The sequence below is a fragment of the Pseudophryne corroboree genome, chromosome 3 (genome assembly GCF_028390025.1).
Source record: "Pseudophryne corroboree isolate aPseCor3 chromosome 3, aPseCor3.hap2, whole genome shotgun sequence".
Lineage (NCBI taxonomy): Eukaryota > Metazoa > Chordata > Amphibia > Anura > Myobatrachidae > Pseudophryne > Pseudophryne corroboree.
This window is the reverse complement of record NC_086446.1, coordinates 136,398,308-136,417,223: the sequence shown is the minus strand read 5'-3', so window position 1 is coordinate 136,417,223 and position 18,916 is coordinate 136,398,308. Positions and strand designations below refer to the sequence as shown.

At 45.7% G+C, this 18,916-nt stretch overlaps 3 non-coding genes across 3 annotated transcripts; all 3 read right to left on the bottom strand.

Moving 5' to 3' along the window:
- Window positions 1–9,915: 9,915 nt before the first annotated feature.
- Window positions 9,916–10,078, bottom strand: LOC134899620 (U1 spliceosomal RNA). The gene has a single exon (XR_010173273.1). It is a non-coding gene; the product is annotated as a U1 spliceosomal RNA (small nuclear RNA).
- Window positions 10,079–10,230: 152 nt separating this feature from the next.
- On the bottom strand, window positions 10,231–10,394 carry LOC134899150 (U1 spliceosomal RNA). The gene has a single exon (XR_010172832.1). It is a non-coding gene; the product is annotated as a U1 spliceosomal RNA (small nuclear RNA).
- A 670-nt stretch (window positions 10,395–11,064) lies between these two features.
- Window positions 11,065–11,227, bottom strand: LOC134899400 (U1 spliceosomal RNA). The gene has a single exon (XR_010173076.1). It is a non-coding gene; the product is annotated as a U1 spliceosomal RNA (small nuclear RNA).
- Window positions 11,228–18,916: the final 7,689 nt, after the last annotated feature.

The following is an 18,916-nucleotide window of genomic DNA, read 5'->3' as shown; positions in this document are numbered from 1 at the left end:
AGCACACATCTCTCCCCCGCTCAGCACAGCGTGATGTGTGCTGAGCGTACGGGGGGTGGGGGGGCGCTCATTTCACCCCCTGTGTAGGGCATTCTGTGTGTATCCAGCTTAACAGGTGTGAGCATCATACAACTACTGACTTGCGAGTAACTATACAGCAGCTCCATACCTTGTGACTTGAAGAAACACCAGTTAACCCCGGGAATGCTGCAGTCAAAGCAACAATTCCTCTTCTTACATTCCGCTGCACTTATTGTGGGGTAGCCGCAATCCCTTCTGCTGTACGGTTCCACATTACATTGTTTCTTGTCACTTCCTGTTGATGCAGTAAGGAAACATCCAGGAATTACAGCAGCTTAGTTTTTTTTTTTTTTTAACTGGTGCAATTTAGCTAGATCACAGGGCAATTTAGCTCCTTTGGTCCTTTTTTAGGACCAGTTAATCAGACAGTTGAGCAAACTGAAAAACAGCTAACAGGAAATTTCCACTTAAATGGTATTTTCTAATCTTATCTGACCATGACTAAGAATAAAGGATACACAAGATAAACTCTTATAGCTATTGACCTTATCCATGTTTAAGCTCCATCAAATCTGTAATCAATAGCACTACATGCTCCCACTCTACCACTGTACTGTATACTCTACCTGTGTTTTTAAGGTAAAAACACCATTTAACCCCAGTGACACTTGAATTAAAGCAGCAGCCTCTATAATAGCATTCTTTAGCATTAATCCCAGGAAATCTGCAATCTTCACGCTCTTTGATAGCCACGCTACATTGCTGTTTACTTGGATGGAGCAGAGAGCACAACATCAGGACATAGGAAATATTACAATGCATGATAAGAAAGGTGTGAGTTCTACAGCAAGGCTCTAACCCTTTGCCAGTGCCAAATACATAGGGCTTAACTCAGATCTGATCACAGCAGCAAATTTATTAGCTAAAACCATGTACACTGCAGGGGGGGGGGGGTGTATAATATGTGCAGAGAGAGTTAGATTTTGGTGCGGTGTGTTCAAACTGAAATCTACATTGCAGTGTAAAAACAAAACAGCCAGTATTTACCCTGCACACAAACAATATAACCCACCTAAATCTCTCTGCAAATGTTATATCTGCCCCCCCCCCCCCCATCCCTGCAGTGCACATGGTTTTGCCCACTAGCTAACAAATTTGCTGCATCTGGGAATTACAGCATCTTAATATTTCTTTTTACAGAGGGTTCAGCAAATTAAATCATTTAGTGAAATACTGTAATCATAACAGTTACAGGGATATTGTAGGTAGATTTATTGTCAGTGGATAAATGTAAAAATTAAACCCTTAGGCATAGTTCCCAAATGCTGTCATTGCAATCCAGATTTTAAGGATATCATGCTTGAGCACGGGTGACTTAATTAGAACTTCGGTCAATGTGAATTAACCATTGGACTCAACCATGGTTATCCTTAAAACCCAGGGGTCTATTTAAGATCGATCTTAATCGATGTTGGGCTTCCAGGTTGAAAAAAAAACACACATTTACTAACATTTTAAAATTTATATAAAAAATCATCTGTTCGTAAATGCAGTGCACATGGTTTTGCCCAACTGCTAACAAAAATCCTGCTGCGATCAACTCAGAATTACCCCCCATGGCCCTCATTCCGAGTTGTTCGCTCGCAAGCTGCTTTTAGCAGCATTGCACACGCTAAGCCGCCGCCTACTGGGAGTGAATCTTAGCATCTTAAAATTGCGAACGAAAGATTTGCACTATTGCGATAAGACATCTCTGTGCAGTTTCTGAGTAGCTCGAGACTTACTCTGCCAGTGCGATCAGTTCAGTGCTTGTCGTTCCTGGTTTGACGTCACAAACACACCCAGCGTTCGCCCAGACACTCCTCCGTTTCTCCAGCCATTACCGCGTTTTTCCCAGAAACGGTAGCATTTTTTCCCACACGCCCCTAAAACGGTCTGTTTCCGCCCAGAAACACCCACTTCCTGTCAATCACATTACGATCACCAGAACGATGAAAAAACCGTGAGTAATATTCCTAACTGCATAGCAAATTTACTTGGCGCAGTCGCAGTGCGAACATTGCGCATGCGCATTAAGCGGAAAATCGCTGCGATGCGAAGAAAATTACCGAGCGAACAACTCGGAATGACCACCTATGTGCACTGCAGGGAAAGCAGATTTAACATGTGCAGAGAGAGTTAGATTTGGGTGTGGTGTGTTCAATCTGCAATCTAATTTGCAGTGTAAAAATAAAGCAGTCAGTATTTACCCTGCACAGAAACAAAATAACTCACCCAAATCTAACTCTTTCTGCACATGTTCTATCTGCCTCCCTTGCAGTACACATGGTTTTGCCCAACTGCTAACAAAATTCCTGCTGCGATCAACTTGGAATTACCCCCATCGAATTACCCCCATTTTCACACTGCTCGTGTATATAAGACATAGGGCCTAATTCAGTTTGGATCGTAATACGCGTTCCAACCGCAAAAACTATGAAGAGGATTGGGGCATATACGCAGGGTCCATCCTGTGCGCGTGCCTACATTTTCTCCGGGTGCCCCGCAGAAAATGCGAATGCCTCTGCCTGTCAATCAGTAGAGGGCGTACCTTCGCAGGTATATCGCGATCATGAGCCATGTCTCCCATTTTTGTCATTATAGGTGCTCTGTGAGCTGCTGGCCATGCCCCAGCCCCTCTGTCTCCCGTGAATAGACATTGAGGCTTATTCAGACCAGATCGCTTCAATTTATTTTCACCCAACGGGCAATCAGGTCTGCACTGCACAAGCGTATGCGCCACAATGCGTAAGTGCGACGGTCCGGAGATCACAAGAAGATTGACAAGAAGAGGGTGTTTGTGTGGGTTGCAACTGAATGTTTCTAGGGAGTGTCCGGAAAAACACTGGAGGGACCCGGCGTTTTGTGGGAGGATTTGTGACGTCACCTCAATGGCTGAGTAAGTGCTGAGCTGTGCAGCTCTTGTGCACATGTGATCACACACCTGCACAGCAAATTTTCCCTTCCGCTGTAGGCGGCAACTACCTGATTACAGGGATGCAAAAAACACACCCTAGCGATCAGGTCTGAATTACCCACAATGTGCATATTTGCAGAGCAACAAGCTACAGGGAGCCTTCCACCCCCCCCCCCTTCCCCATGACTATGGGACACTGCGGCCCCCACAGGGGGGGGGGGGTTGTTAGCTGGACATTCCCAAAAAAAGTGACTGTCCTGCAAAAATTGGTATAGTTGGGAGGTATGTTCAAATACATTTATTGTTTTGCATGCGGGGTAAATACTGGCTTCTTTGACATTTAGCCACAAATGCTGCACAGCTGAATTACAGTATTACACTGCAATTAACAGTTATGCTAGGACATTCCCCCTCCCAAATCTACCTCTCTCTGCATGTTACATCTGTCCCACAGTGGCGTGCGGTGAGGTCAGTGGCTAGTGAGGCACTACAGCCATAATTTCCGCCGAATCCTGCCGATGACCCTTAGCCAATGCCCGCTACTGCCTCTGAGCCGATACCCGCTGCCACCGTCAATGGCTTACAAACTCTCCCACAATCAACTGACCCAGCCCTCCACCACTAATTTCTATCTCAGTCCGATGCCGCCAATGCCCGCTGCCTGCCTGCTCATTGTTCTTGTTATATATTATACATTTTTAAAGAAAAAAAAATGAGTGTTTGGGACTGGGAAGGGTGAGGGAGGAGGACATGAATGCACTTTTGTTGTCCAGGGCTTCCATTAACTTAAAGGAGAAGGGTCTGAATGGGTTAAAAAAAATGCGTGAGGTCCCCCCTCCTTAGTATAACCAGCCTCGGGCTCTTTGAGCTGGTCCTGGTTATTTAAATACTGGGGGGAAAATTGGACAGGGGTTCCCCGTATTTAGACAACCAGCACCGGGCTCTTAGAACGGTCCAGGTTCCAAAAATACGTGGGACAAAAGATGTAGGGGTCCCCCATATTTTTAAAACCAGCACCGGGCTCCACTAGCCAGAGAGATAATGCCACAGACGGGGGACACTTTTATGTAGGTCCCTGCGGCCCTGGCATTACCCCTCCAACTAGTCACCCCTGGCCGGGGTTCCCTGGAGGAGTGGGGACCCCTTAAATCAAGAGGTTCCTCCCCTCGAGGCACCCAAGGGCCAGAGGTGAAGCCCGAGGCTGTCCCCAGCACCCCTGGGTGGTGGGTGCCGGGCTGATAGCCATGTGTGTAAAAAAAGAATATTGTTTTTGTTGTTGTGGAACTACAAGGCCCAGCAAGCCTCCCCCGCTTGCTGGTACTTGGAGAACCTCAAGTACCAGCAGGCGGGGAAATAACGGGCTTGCTGGTACCTGTAGTTCTACAACAACAAAAAATACCCAAATAAAAACACAAACACACACAGCGTGACAGTAAAATTATTGAGACAGGCTGTAGCATGTGGGTGCATGTAACCCTATAAAAGTGATGGATTGGGTGACTATTACAATACCCACTGTTGCTGTCTGAAAAATTATGGATTTATAGATTGCTCTGCCGAGACATGTTTTTTTCTAAAATGCACCACAGGTATGGATGGATAGTATACTTGACGACACAGAGGTAGGTAGAGCAGTGGCCTACTGTACCGTACTGCTATATATTATATTATTTATTATTATTATTATTATTATCCTTTATTTATATGGCGCCACAAGGGTTCCGCAGTGCCCAATTACAGAGTACATAAACAAATAATCAAACAGGAAAACAGCAATTTACAGTTGACAACAATATAGGACAAGTACAGGGTAAATAAACATAGCTACATCAGCAGATGACACTGGAATAAGTATCAGGTGGCAGAAGACTGCTGGATTTGGTGCAGCTGAAGATTATTAAAGTAAGAAAAGAGTAAGCACATGAGGGAAGAGGGCCCTGCTCGTGAGAGCTTACATTCTAAAAGGGAGGGGTAGACAGACAGGGGTGAGACAGATGGGGTACATAGAGAGCGTGGAACAGAGGTTTAGGATGAGATTTGGCTGGGTTTGGTGAAGAAGTGGGTCTTGAGAGCCCGTTTGAAGTTTTGTAGAGAGGTGGAGAGTCTGAGGGGGAGAGATAGGGAATTCCAGAGAAGTGGTGCAGCACGTGAAAAATCTTGGAGGTAGGAGTGGGAGGAAGTAATCCGTAGGCAGGAGTCGGTGTGCATTAGCAGAGCGAAGAGGGCGGGTGGGAGTGTAAAGCGAGATAAGATCAGAGATGTAGATGGGAGAGGAGTGGGTGAGGGCTTTGTAAGCAAGTGTGAGAAGCTTGAAATGGATTCTGAAAGGGAAGGGGAGCCAGTGAAGAACTAGTAAGAGAGGAGAGGTGGACGTAGTGCGTTTGGTGAGGAAAATGAGCCGGGAAGCAGCATTGAGGATAGATTGGAGTGGAGAGAGGTATTTGTCAGGAATGCCAGTCAGGAAGAGATTACAGCAGTCCAGTCTGGAGATGACCAGTGAGTGGATAAGAGTCTTAGTAGCATCCTGGGTCAGAAAGGGTCTGATCCTGGAAATATTTTTTAGATGAAAACGGCAGGTTTGTGAGAGGTGCTGAATGTGTGGTTTGAAGGAGAGGGAGGAGTCAAGGATTACTCCAAGACAGCACACTTGGGGGCTAGAGGAGATAGTAGTGCCATCAATAGATAATGAGATTGTAGGAGGTGAGGTTATGCGGGAGGGAGGTAGGATGATCAGCTCGGTCTTAGACATGTTAAGTTTAAGAAAGCGCTGGGACATCCAGGAAGAGATAGCAGAGAGACAGTTGGAGATACGAGTGAGGAGAGTAGGGGAGAGGTCTGGAGAGGAAAGATAGATTTGAGTGTCATCAGCATAGAGATGATATTGGAAACCAAAAGAACTAATGAGCTTACCTAGTGAGGACGTATAGAGAGAGAAGAGAAGAGGACCAAGGACAGAACCTTGGGGTACCCCTACAGTTAGTGGAAGTGAGGGGGAGGTGGAGTCATGAGAGGAGACAGAGAATGAACGGTCAGAAAGTTAGGACGACAACCAAGAGAGGGCTGTGTTACGCAGACCAATGGAGTGAAGGATTTGCAGTAGGAGAGGATGGTCCACAGTGTCAAAAGCAGCAGAGAGATCAAGTAGAATAAGTAGAGAGTAGTGTCCCTTAGATTTAGCAGCATGGAGGTCATTGCATACTTTTGTAAGGGCAGTTTCAGTGGAGTGGAGAGGACGGAAGCCAGACTGGAATGGGTCAAGCAGTGAGTGTGAGGAAAGAAAGGAAGTAAGGCGGTTGTAGACAATACGCTCAAGGAGTTTGGAGGCAAAAGGGAGGAGAGAGATGGGTCGGTAGTTGGAGAGAGTGTTTGGATCAAGGGTAGGTTTTTTAAGAATAGGAGAGATGAGAGCGTGCTTGAAGGCAGAGGGGACAGTGCCTGATGAGAGGGAGAGATTGAGAAGGTGGGAAAGATGGGAAAAAGCAGAAGAAGAGAGGTGGCAAAGGAGGCGGGAGGGGATTGGGTCAAGTGGGGAGGTGGTGAGGGGACAGGAACGAATGAGGGCCATGACTTCCTCTCCAGATGCATGGGAGAAAGATGACAGAGTTGGTGCGAGGGATGGGGAGGGTTGGTAAGGGTTGGGAGAAGGCTGGTTACTGATAGTCTGGTGTGATGTGATGTCCTGACGTATGGAGTCAATTTTGGATGTGAAGTAAGTGGCAAAGTCAAGAGCAGAGAGTGAGGAAGGGAGACGAGGTGGAGGTGGGCAGAGGAGTGAGTTGAGAGTGGCAAAGAGGCGCCGGGGGTTGGAAGACTGGGAGGAGATGAGGTTCTTGAAGTATGACTGTTTAGCAAGAGAAAGGGCAGCACTGAAGGATGAGAGCATAAGTTTGAAATGGAGGAAGTCTGCCTTAGAGCGTGATTTCCTCCAGTGTCGCTCAGCCGTACGTGAGCATTTTTGCAGATATCTGGTGCATTTGGTGTGCCAGGGTTGAGGTGTTAATTTGTGAGGGTGAATAGTGGTTGGTGGAGCAACAGAGTCAAGAGCAGAAGTAAGGGAAGCATTGTATGTGGAAGTGGCTTGTTCAGGGCATGAGAGAGAGAGAATAGGAGAGAGAAGTGAGTCAAACAGGGAGGAAAGGAATGTGGTGTCAATAGCTTCAATGTTACGCTTAGTGATGGTAGCCTTAGGAGGTAGAGATGGGGAAGTCGAGAGAGATAGGTTGAAGGAGAGCAGGTGGTGGTCAGAGAGGGGAAATGGGGAGTTGGAAAAATCAGAAATATCACAGCGGTGAGTGAAGACCAGATCCAGTGAGCTCCCATTCACATGGGAGGGTGAGGAGGTCCACTGGGAGAGACCAAGTGAAGAGGTGAGGTTAAGGAGTTTAGAGGCAGGGGATTGTGTGGGGATGTCAATAGGGATGTTGAAATCGCCTAGGATAATGGTGGGAATGTCAGAAGAGAGGAAGTGAGGAAGCCAGGAAGCAAAGTTGTCGATTAATTTGGAAGCAGTGCCAGGGGGGCGGTAAATGACAGCTACTCTAAGATAAACTGGTTGGAAGAGGCATATGGCGTGGACCTCAAATGTAAAGAATATAAGGGATGGTTCTGGTGGTATGAGTTGGTAGGAGTAACTAGAAGGTAAAAGGACCCCAACACCACCCCCATGGCGACCCCCAGGTCGGGGTGTGTGTGTGAATGTAAGGCCCCCAGCAGAGAGAGCAGCAGCAGAAGTAGTGTCAGAGGGCGTAATCCAAGTTTCAGTAATGTCTAGTAGGTGTAGGGAGTTGGAAATGAAAAGGTCATGAGTGGGGACCAGTTTGTTATAAACAGATCTGGCATTCCAGAGGGCACAGGATAGGGGGTATGAGTTTGTGGGAGAGATGTGAATTAGATTTTCAGGGTTGCTGTAGCGATGAGGTGGGATTAACTTTGAGGGCAGGGATGATGAGAGAGTAGTGATGGTACGGGTGCCTGAGCTAGGAGGGGAAACTGCAGGAGGTGGGCAGGGAGGGAGGTCAGTGTGATGTGGATGGGGGTGTGGGGAGGTGACAGGGAAGGGAGAGAGGGAGCAGGGCTGAGTTGTGGGGTAGCAGGACCATGGGGCAGAGGTGAATGAAAGTGGGGTAACAGGAAAGGTGGGGGAAGGAAACAGAGGGATGGAGGGGAGACAGAGGAGGGGAGAGAGGAGGAGGTGGAGGAGACTAGGGGGGAAGGCTAAAGATACATTATTAGGTAGACACTTAGTGATGTGGGGAGTATAAGAAAACCTTGACATAGTGTTAAGTAGGTAAATAGGTTGAGGGAAAGTGGAAGTAGGAGAGGAGACTGTAAGGCAATCCGAGCAGAAGAATTGCAGAAATGCAGGTGAGAAAAGCTGTGTAGGCTCAAGGGGTGTAGATTTAGTATGAAATGAGTCAAAAGCGTAGATAAAGTGGGTGCAGAAAAGTATTTGGAGTGTAAGAAATGAAAGGATTGTGAGAGGTTTAAGAAGCAATGGTAATTATGTTAGATGTTTTAAGTGTTTGCAGGTAAAATTGCATTGGTGCAGCTGTGCTTAAAAAACAAAATTACAATAATACAGATACAGGCATTTGTAGGTGAAATGGATGGTTTATGAAATGTCCAAGTAAGGTAGTTCTGTGCTATGTAATCAGATGCAACAATCAGGAGGTGAGTGATCTGAGGAGTAAGTGACTCACATTTGTTATTAGTTCTTCAGTTTTCTTTGTTTTGTTAGATTGGTGTGCTTCTGTTTTCCTTCTTTTTCACTTCGATTGAACGCTGATTGAACACTGCTGTTATGTGTCAATTTTATCACGGTTTGATAAAAATGCACGCTTAGATCAATAAATGCACAGCCAAATGGCTTTGCACAGCCTACACCATTGGACTTAAGTAGAAGACTATTACAAGTGAAACCAATAATTGAAATCTGTAACCACACCCCACCCCCTCAAATGCCAGGCAATAAATTACCTTAAAAACAACAACCAGGCATTCCACAAAGACTAAACTGGGTCTATATCATTCAAAACTTTAAAAAAGTACTTCAAAATCACATACTATGCAATAATGTTTCAATTTGCATTACCCAGCAGAATTAGCTTTGCATATATAGATATAGTGCAGCAGAATATATTGGTGGTTGTAGTCAATTGTAATTACCTGTAGGTGACAAGAAGAGAAGAAACGTCAATTCACAATCGATATCAGCTGAAGATAAATTAATGCTGATTGAACACTGCTGTTATGTGTCAATTTTATCACGCTTTGATAAAAATGCATGCTTAGATCAATAAATGCACAGCCAAACGGCTTTGCACAGCCTACACCATTGGACTTAAGTAGAAGACTATTACAAGTGAAACCAATAATTGAAATCTGTAACCACACCCCACCCCCTCAAATGCCAGGCAATAAATTACCTTAAAAACAACAACCAGGCATTCCACAAAGATTAAACTGGGTCTATATCATTCAAAACTTTAAAAAAGTACTTCAAAATCACATACTATGCAATAATGTTTCAATTTGCATTACCCAGCAGAATTAGCTTTGCATATATAGATATAGTGCAGCAGAATATATTGGTGGTTGTAGTCAATTGTAATTACTCAGCAGAATTAGCTTTGCATATATAGATATAGTGCAGCAGAATATATTGGTGGTTGTAGTCAATTGTAATTACCCAGCAGAATTAGCTTTGCAAATATAGATATAGTGCAGCAGAATATATTGGTGGTTTTAGTCAGTTGTAATTACCCAGCAGAATTAGCTTTGCATATATATAGTGCAGCAGAATATATTGGTGGTTGTAGTCAAATTAAGCAGACGGGAGAAGTCAGGATAGTGCGCAAGGGCATAGAAGGGAGCGGCTCAAGAAAAGAGAAGTGGAAACAGACAGCAAACTAGGCTGGAGAGAGACCTGAGACAAAGAGATCTGAATTATACGAGAGCCGACCAGGGGAAAAACAAATTATGCAGTCAAGTTTCCCACATTTGGAAAAATCACAGGAGCAGCACACCCAGAGTGCAATGAGTGAGCCTTGCCCTGGGAGAAGCACCTTCATGATCATAGTATATCACCTGGCAGGTAAGTAGGAGTTGGGCTAGAGCTGGGGAGGGTCGCTGCTCGGGCACCCCCCTGTCAAGTGAAGGAGATCCAACTGAGGCAGCACAAGGAATCTCTCGAAAGAAGAACAAGGCTAGAGGAAGATCTGAGACAAATAAATCTGACTTTTACCAGAGCTGACCAGAGGAAAGAACAAACACAGTCCCCCACTACCACAAATAATGCAGTCGAGTTTCCAACATTTGGGGAAATCATACGGGTCAGCATACCCAGAATACAATGAATGAACCTCACCCTGGGAGAACAATCTTCATGACCATGGTATCTCCTATGCAAAATAAGTATGATTTGGGATAGGGCTTGGGAGGGCCGCTGCTCAGGCACATCTCTGTCAAGTAAAGGAGATTCAACTGAGGCAGCACAAGGGAACTCTCATCTGGGGACAACAACTGCAGGGAGAACACATATTTTCAGATGAACATGGGAGGGCAGAAGGCTACCTAATACTGAAGCACCCCCAAACAACAAACCAAATGCAACAACTAGTGCAAGCATTCCTGGGGGAAGGCCTGCAGCAGATGGATTTGCATATGGTGATGTCATCCAAGCAGTGGGTCAAAGTTGGCTTCAACCCTCGTCTGCATATGAAAAGAGAAAAGGGGCGTGCAGGGCATGGCAGCATTTTTCGGCGCTTGGATGACCCCTAGTTCGCATTAAACACCTCCACCCTCCTTCGGTGTGGGGCTCATGTTGGCTATGCCCCAGCCCCGAAGCATTCAAGCTGATTTCTTGCAGCAGCTGGGCACTGTAACAGCTCCAGAGCTGCTCTGTAAGGCAAATAAAAGGGTGTGGGACCTGCAGCACTACCTGTAGTTCGCATTGTGCGTTGGAAGGCACAAAGTAAGCAGACGGGAGAAGTCAGGATAGTGCGCAAGGGCATAGAAGGGAGCAGCTCAAGAAAAGAGAAGTGGAAACAGACAGCAAACTAGGCTGGAGAGAGACCTGAGACAAAGAGATCTGAATTATACGAGAGCCGACCAGGGGAAACACAAATTATGCAGTCAAGTTTCCCACATTTGGGGAAATCGCAGGAGCAGCACACCCAGAGTGCAATGGGTGAGCCTTGCCCTGGGAGAAGCACCTTCGTGATTATAGTATCTCACCTGGCAGGTTAGTAGGAGTTGGGCTAGAGCTGGGGAGGGTCGCTGCTCGGGCACCCCCCTGTCAAGTGAAGGAGATCCAACTGAGGCAGCACAAGGGAACTCTCGAAATAAGAACAAGGCTAGAGGAAGATCTGAGACAAAGAAATCTGACTTTTACCAGAGCTGACATCACATCACACCAGACTATCAGTAACCAGCCTTCTCCCATCCCTTACCAACCCTCCCCATCCCTCGCACCAACTCTGTCATCTTTCTCCCATGCATCTGGAGAGGAAGTCATGGCCCTCATTCGTTCCTGTCCCCTCACCACCTCCCCACTTGACCCTATCCCCTCCCGCCTCCTCTGCCACATCTCTTCTTCTGCTTGTTCCCATCTTTCCCACCTTCTCAATCTCTCCCTCTCATCAGGCACTGTCCCCTCTGCCTTCAACCACGCTCTCATCTCTCCTATTCTTAAAAAACCTACCCTTGATCCAAACACTCTCTCCAACTAACGACCCATCTCTCTTCTCCCTTTTGCCTCCAAACTCCTTGAGCGTATTGTCTACAACCGCCTTACTTCCTTTCTTTCCTCACACTCACTGCTTGACCCATTCCAGTCTGGCTTCCGTCCTCTCCACTCCACTGAAACTGCCCTTACAAAAGTATGCAATGACCTCCATGCTGCTAAATCTAAGGGACACTACTCTCTACTTATTCTACTTGATCTCTCTGCTGCTTTTGACACTGTGGACCATCCTCTCCTACTGCAAATCCTTCACTCCATTGGTCTGCGTAACACTGCCCTCTCTTGGTTGTCGTCCTACCTTTCTGACCGTTCATTCTCTGTCTCCTCTCATGACTCCACCTCCCCCTCACTTCCACTAACTGTAGGGGTACCCCAAGGTTCTGTCCTTGGTCCTCTTCTCTCTCTATACGTCCTCACTAGGTAAGCTCATTAGTTCTTTTGGTTTCCAATATCATCTCTATGCTGATGACACTCAAATCTATCTTTCCTCTCCAGACCTCTCCCCTACTCTCCTCACTCGTATCTCCAACTGTCTCTCTGCTATCTCTTCCTGGATGTCCCAGCGCTTTCTTAAACTTAACATGTCTAAGATCGAGCTGATCATCTTCCCTCCCTCCCGCATAACCTCACCTCCTACAATCTCATTATCTATTGATGGCACTACTATCTCCTCTACCCCCCAAGTGCGCTGTCTTGGAGTAATCCTTGACTCCTCCCTCTCCTTCAAACCACACATTCAGCACCTCTTACAAACCTGCCGTTTTCATCTAAAAAATATTTCCAGGATCAGACCCTTTCTGACCCAGGATGCTACTAAGACTCTTATCCACTCACTGGTCATCTCCAGACTGGACTACTGTAATCTCCTCCTGACTGGCATTCCTGACAAATACCTCTCTCCACTCCAATATATCGTCAATGCTGCTGCCCGGCTCATTTTCCTCACCAAATGCACTACGTCCACCTCTCCTCTCTTACTAGTCCTTCCCTGGCTCCCCTTCCCTTTCAGAATCCATTTCAAGCTTCTCACACTTGCTTACAAAGCCCCTAACCACTCCTCTCCCATCTACATCTCTGATCTTATCTCGCTTTACACTCCCACCCGTCCTCTTCGCTCTGCTAATGCACGCCGACTCTCCTGCCTACGGATTACTTCCTCCCACTCCTACCTCCAAGATTTTTCACGTGCTGCACCACTTCTCTGGAATTCCCTACCTCTCCCCCTCAGACTCTCCACCTCTCTACAAAACTTCAAATGGGCTCTCAAGACCCACTTCTTCACCAAACCCAGCCAAATCTCATCCTAAACCTCTGTTCCACGCTCTCTATGTACCCCATCTGTCTCACCCCTGTCTGTCTACCCCTCCCCTTTAGAATGTAAGCTCTCACGAGCAGGGCCCTCTTCCCTCATGTGCTTACTCTTTTCTTACTTTAATAATCTTCAGCTGCACCAAATCCAGCAGTCTTCTGCCACCTGATACTTATTCCAGTGTCATCTGCTGATGTAGCTATGTTTATTTACCCTGTACTTGTCCTATATTGTCATCAACTGTAAGTTGCTGTTTTCCTGTTTGATTATTTGTTTATGTACTCTGTAATTGGGTGCTGCGGAACCCTTGTGGCGCCATATAAATAAAGGATAATAATAATAATAAATAATATAATATATAGCAGTACGGTACAGTAGGCCACTGCTCTACCTACCTCTGTGTCATCAAGTATACTATCCATCCATACCTGTGGTGCATTTTAGAAAAAAAACATATCTCGGCAGAGCAATCTATAAATCCATCATTTTTCAGACAGCAACAGTGGGTATTGTAATAGTCACCCAATCCATCACTTTTATAGGGTTACATGCATCCACATGCTACAGCCTGTCTCAATAATTTTACTGTCACGGTGTGTGTGTTTGTGTTTTTATTTGGGTATTTTTTTGTTGTTGTAGAACTACAGGTACCAGCGAGCCCGTTATTTCCCCGCCTGCTGGTACTTGAGGTTCTCCAAGTACCAGCAAGTGGGGGAGGCTTGCTGGGCCTTGTACTTCCACAACAAAAAAACAATGTTCTTTTTTTACACTTATGGCTATCAGCCCGGCACCCACCACCCAGGGGTGCTGGGGACAGCCTCGGGCTTCACCCCTGGCCCTTGGGTGCCTCGAGGGGAGGAACCTCTTGATTTAAGGGGTCCCCACTCCTCCAGGGAACCCCGGCCAGGGGTGACTAGTTGGAGGGGTAATGCCAGGGCCGCAGGGACCTACATAAAAGTGTCCCCCGTCTGTGGCATTATCTCTCTGGCTAGTGGAGCCCGGTGCTGGTTTTAAAAATATGGGGGACCCCTACATCTTTTGTCCCACGTATTTTTGGAACCAGGACCCGTCTAAGAGCCCGGTGCTGGTTGTCTAAATACGGGGAACCTCTGTCCATTTTTCCCCCCAGTATTTAAATAACCAGGACCGGCTCAAAGAGGCTGGTTATACTAAGGAGGGGGGACCTCACACATTTTTTTTTAACCCATTCAGACCCTTCTCCTTTAAGTTAATGGAAGCCCTGGACAACAAAAGTGCATTCATGTCCTCCTCCCTCACCCTTCCCAGTCCCAAACACTCATTTTTTTTTTCTTTAAAAATTTACAATATATCACAAGAACAATGAGCAGGGCATTGGCGGCATCGGACTGAGATAGAAATTAGTGGTGGAGGGCTGGGTCAGTTGATTGTGGGAGAGTTTGTAAGCCATTGGCGGTGGCAGTGGGTATCGGCTCAGAGGCAGTAGCGGGCATTGGCTAAGGGTCATCGGCAGAATTCAGCGGACATTATGGCTGTAGTGCCTCACTAGCCACTGACCTCACCGCACGCCACTGTGGGACAGATGTAACATGCAGAGAGAGGTAGATTTTGGGAGAAGGAATGTCCTAGCATAACTGTTAATTGCAGTGTAATACTGTAATTCAACTGTGCAGCATTTGTGGCTAAATGTCAAAGAAGCCAGTATTTACCCTGCATGCAAAACAATAAATGTATTTGCACATACCTCCCAACTAACCCAATTTTTGCAGGACAGTCACTTTTTTGGGAATGTCCAGCTAACCCAAACAACCCCCCCCCCCCCCAGTGTCCCATAGTCATGGGGAAGGGGGGGGGTGGAAGGCTCCCTGTAGCTTGTTGCTCTGCAAATATGCACATTGTGGGTAATTCAGACCTGATCGCTAGGGTGTGTTTTTTGCATCCCTGTGCTCAGGTAGTTGACGCCTACAGCGGAAGGGAAAATTTGCTGTGCAGGTGTGTGATCACATGTGCACAAGAGCTGCACAGCTCAGCACTTACTCAGCCATTGAGGTGACGTCACAAATCCTCCCACAAAACGCCGGGTCCCTCCAGTGTTTTTCCGGACACTCCCTAGAAACATTCAGTTGCCACCCACACAAACACCCTCTTCTTCTCAATCTTCTTGTGAACTCCGGACCGTCGCACCTACGCATTGTGGCGCATACGCATGTGCAGTGCAGACCTGATTGCCCGCTGGGTGAAAATAAATTGAAGCGATCTGGTCTGAATAAGCCACAATGTCTATTCACGGGAGACAGAGGGGCTGGGGCATGGTCAGCAGCTCACAGAGCACCTATAATGACAAAAATGGGAGACATGGCTCATGATCGCGATATACCTGCGAAGGTACGCCCTCTACTGATTGACAGGCAGAGGCATTCGCATTTTCTGCGGGGCACCCGGAGAAAATGTAGGCACATGCACAGGATGGACCCTGCGTATATGCCCCCATCCTCTTCATAGTTTTTGCGGTTGGAACGAGCAGTGTGAAAACATCAATCGATGGGGGTAATTCCAAGTTGATCGCAGCAGGAATTTTGTTAGCAGTTGGGCAAAACCATGTGTACTGCAGGGGAGGCAGATATAACATGTGCTGAAAGAGTTAGATTTGGGTGAGTTAATTTGTTTCTGTGCATGGTAAATACTGACTGCTTTATTTTTACACTGCAAATCAGATTGCAGATTGAACACACCACACCCAAATCTAACTCTGGTGGTCATTCCGAGTTGTTCGCTCGGTAATTTTCTTCGCATCGCAGCGATTTTCCGATTATTGCGCATGCGCAATGTTCGCACTGTGACTGCGCCAAGTAAATTTGCTATACAGTTAGGAATTTTACTCACGGCATTACGAGGTTTTTTCTTCGTTCTGGTGATCGGCATGTGATTGACAGGAAGTGGGTGTTTCTGGGCGGAAACTGGTCATTTTATGGGCGTGTGGGAAAAAACGCTACCGTTTCTGGGAAAAACGCGGGAGTGGCTGGAGAAACGGAGGAGTGTCTGGGCGAACGCTGGGTGTGTTTGTGACGTCAAACCAGGAACGACAAGCACTGAACTGATCGCACTGGCAGAGTAAGTCTCGAGCTATTCAGAAACTGCACAGAGATGTCTTTTCGCAATATTGCGAATCTTTCTTTCGCAATTTTAAGATGCTAAGATTCACTCCCAGTAGGCGGCGGCTTAGCGTGTGCAATGATGCTAAAAGCAGCTTGCGAGCGATCAACTCGGAATGAGGGCCTCTCTCTGCACATGTTAAATCTGCCTTCCCTGCAGTGCACATGGGGGGTAATTCTGAGTTGATCGCAGCAGGATTTTTGTTAGCAGTTGGGCAAAACCATGTGCACTGCATTTACGAACAGATGATTTTTTATATAAATTTTAAAATGTTAGTAAATGTGTGTTTTTTTCAACCTGGAAGCCCAACATCGATTAAGATCGATCTTAAATAGACCCCTGGGTTTTAAGGATAACCATGGTTGAGTCCAATGGTTAATTCACATTGACCGAAGTTCTAATTAAGTAGTGATGTGCACCGGAAATTTTTCGGGTTTTGTGTTTTGGTTTTGGGTTCGGTTCCGCGGCCGTGTTTTGGGTTCGGACGCGTTTTGGCAAAACCTCACCGAAATTTTTTTGTCGGATTCGGGTGTGTTTTGGATTCGGGTGTTTTTTTCAAAAAACCCTAAAAAACAGCTTAAATCATAGAATTTGGGGGTCATTTTGATCCCATAGTATTATTAACCTCAATAACCATAATTTCCACTCATTTTCAGTCTTTTTTGAACACCTCACACCTCACAATATTATTTTAATTGGTATTTGGTACCGAGGACACAGTACCTCAATCAAGTCTATAGTTGGCTCTGAAATCAGCATTAAACTGGATCCACACTTAGATTATCTGTCCATTTATTTTTTCTAGTTGAAACAAAATTATGCTAATATGTGGCAGCAAATGACAATTGACCATTTGCTCCCAAACACTGGAAAACATCCAAAAATGGTCATTTAGATAAATTGGTTAAATCCATTTCATTTAGCTAATTTATCCAAACTACCTTTATTGTATCTTTGTGGGTGAATGATGTGTGGGTCAGTGTTGAGGGTGGTGGAGGAGATGGGTAATAGGCACAGCAGGGTGTGGACAGTCAAATAGTGTGCTTAGAGGTGCAGATAAATAGGGATATCTAATAATTCACCCACTATTCTATAGAATTATTAGATATCCCTATTTATCTGCATTACTCACCTAACACTCAGCATTTATCTACATGCTGATGCTATTCATAGCACTTAGCTTGCAAGTATTTTACCCATAAGGAGACACATTAGATGTTCCCTCTCTTTTCATTAAAGACGTCCCCAGCAACCATACTGTACTATACTATAACAGGAATAATTACTGTGGGGGATTATACCATTTGATCTGGAATAAAGGGAAAATATTGTGGAAAGAGTGCTGTAAGTGTATGATATGTAGAACTATTGCCAAGTTCTGACATTTGTCAAGTGAATTACTAATATACATTCAACTAATATTACATAGTGTCCAGTAATTCAGTATCAGACTAATTGATATAGTCAATTTGGATCAATAATAAAGACACAACACAGGTAGCGAACCTTGATATTAATAAATGTATTTCCATTTATTATATATGATAATTACATTATACAAACTTATTGTACTTTATTTCGTGTTTAGACAATTTTAACAAATTTATTAAAAGTTAATTTTTAAATCATCATTTGTGCGCCAGCAAAAGAGACATTCTTTTCTCTTCTCCTTTCCTGCATAACATTACTTGTCTCTGGTAGCACCCCCGAACGTCCTACAATTAATATTTAATATAACTGATAGACATTTATTGGGGCCTCTTCATACAAATATTTAGAATTTAATAGCTGGTGCAGAACACATCCCCTTCCCCCCATTACCTGTATATCTGGATTCACCAAGGAAATGCTGATGCTGACTCCAAGAAGAAAGGGAGTCTCTTCCCTATGAAGGTGAAGCCTTGTTTGGCGCCGGCCTAGTTAATTTGATCTCGGCAGCTCCCGCAGGTAAGTCAACCTTCTTGCACTATGTTCCCTCTCAACGGATAAAGACGCATCATTATCTGATGCAGTCATTTCGGCCCAATAGATATGCAAGAAGTTAAGATTCCCCTTTCTTTGCAGGTAGAGGAAGGAGAAGAGGGAAGAGGTCTGTAGCCTCTTCAAGATTGCAGGAGAAGAGATTGTCCTCTGCTTCTGCCAAATCCACTGCATGACGCTAGGGCTTTCTTGCAGGTGCCCGCACCAGTGGGGGCACGTCTAAAGCTCTTCAGTCAGTTCTGGATTCATTCGGACCTGGACTCATGGGTTTTACAAATAGTGTCCCAAGGGTACAAACTGGGGTTTCAAGACGTTCCCCCTCACCGATTGTTCAAATCAGCCTTAGTCAGCAGGGAGAAGGTTTTTATTCAAGCCTCTTCGTGGTCCCGAAGCCGGACGGCTCAGTCAGACCAATCTGAAATCTGAAATCCCTCAATTTCTACCTAAAGAAATTCAATTTCAAGATGGAATCTCTCACGGTAGTGATCTCCAGTCCGGAGGAAGGAGATTTCATGGTTTTGGTAAACTTAAAGGATGCCTACTTACATGTTCCCATTTAGCCACTGCATCAAGCTACCTGAGGTTTGCAATTCAGGATTGTCATTACTAATTTCAGACGTTGCCATTTGGTCTGTCCACGGCTCCGAGGATTTTCACCAGGGTGATGGCGGAAATGATGGTTCTCCTTCGCAAACAAGGAGTCACAATTATCCCGTACTTGGATGTTCTCCTGATAAAGGCGAGATCCAGGGACCAGTTGGTGCAAAACATTGCA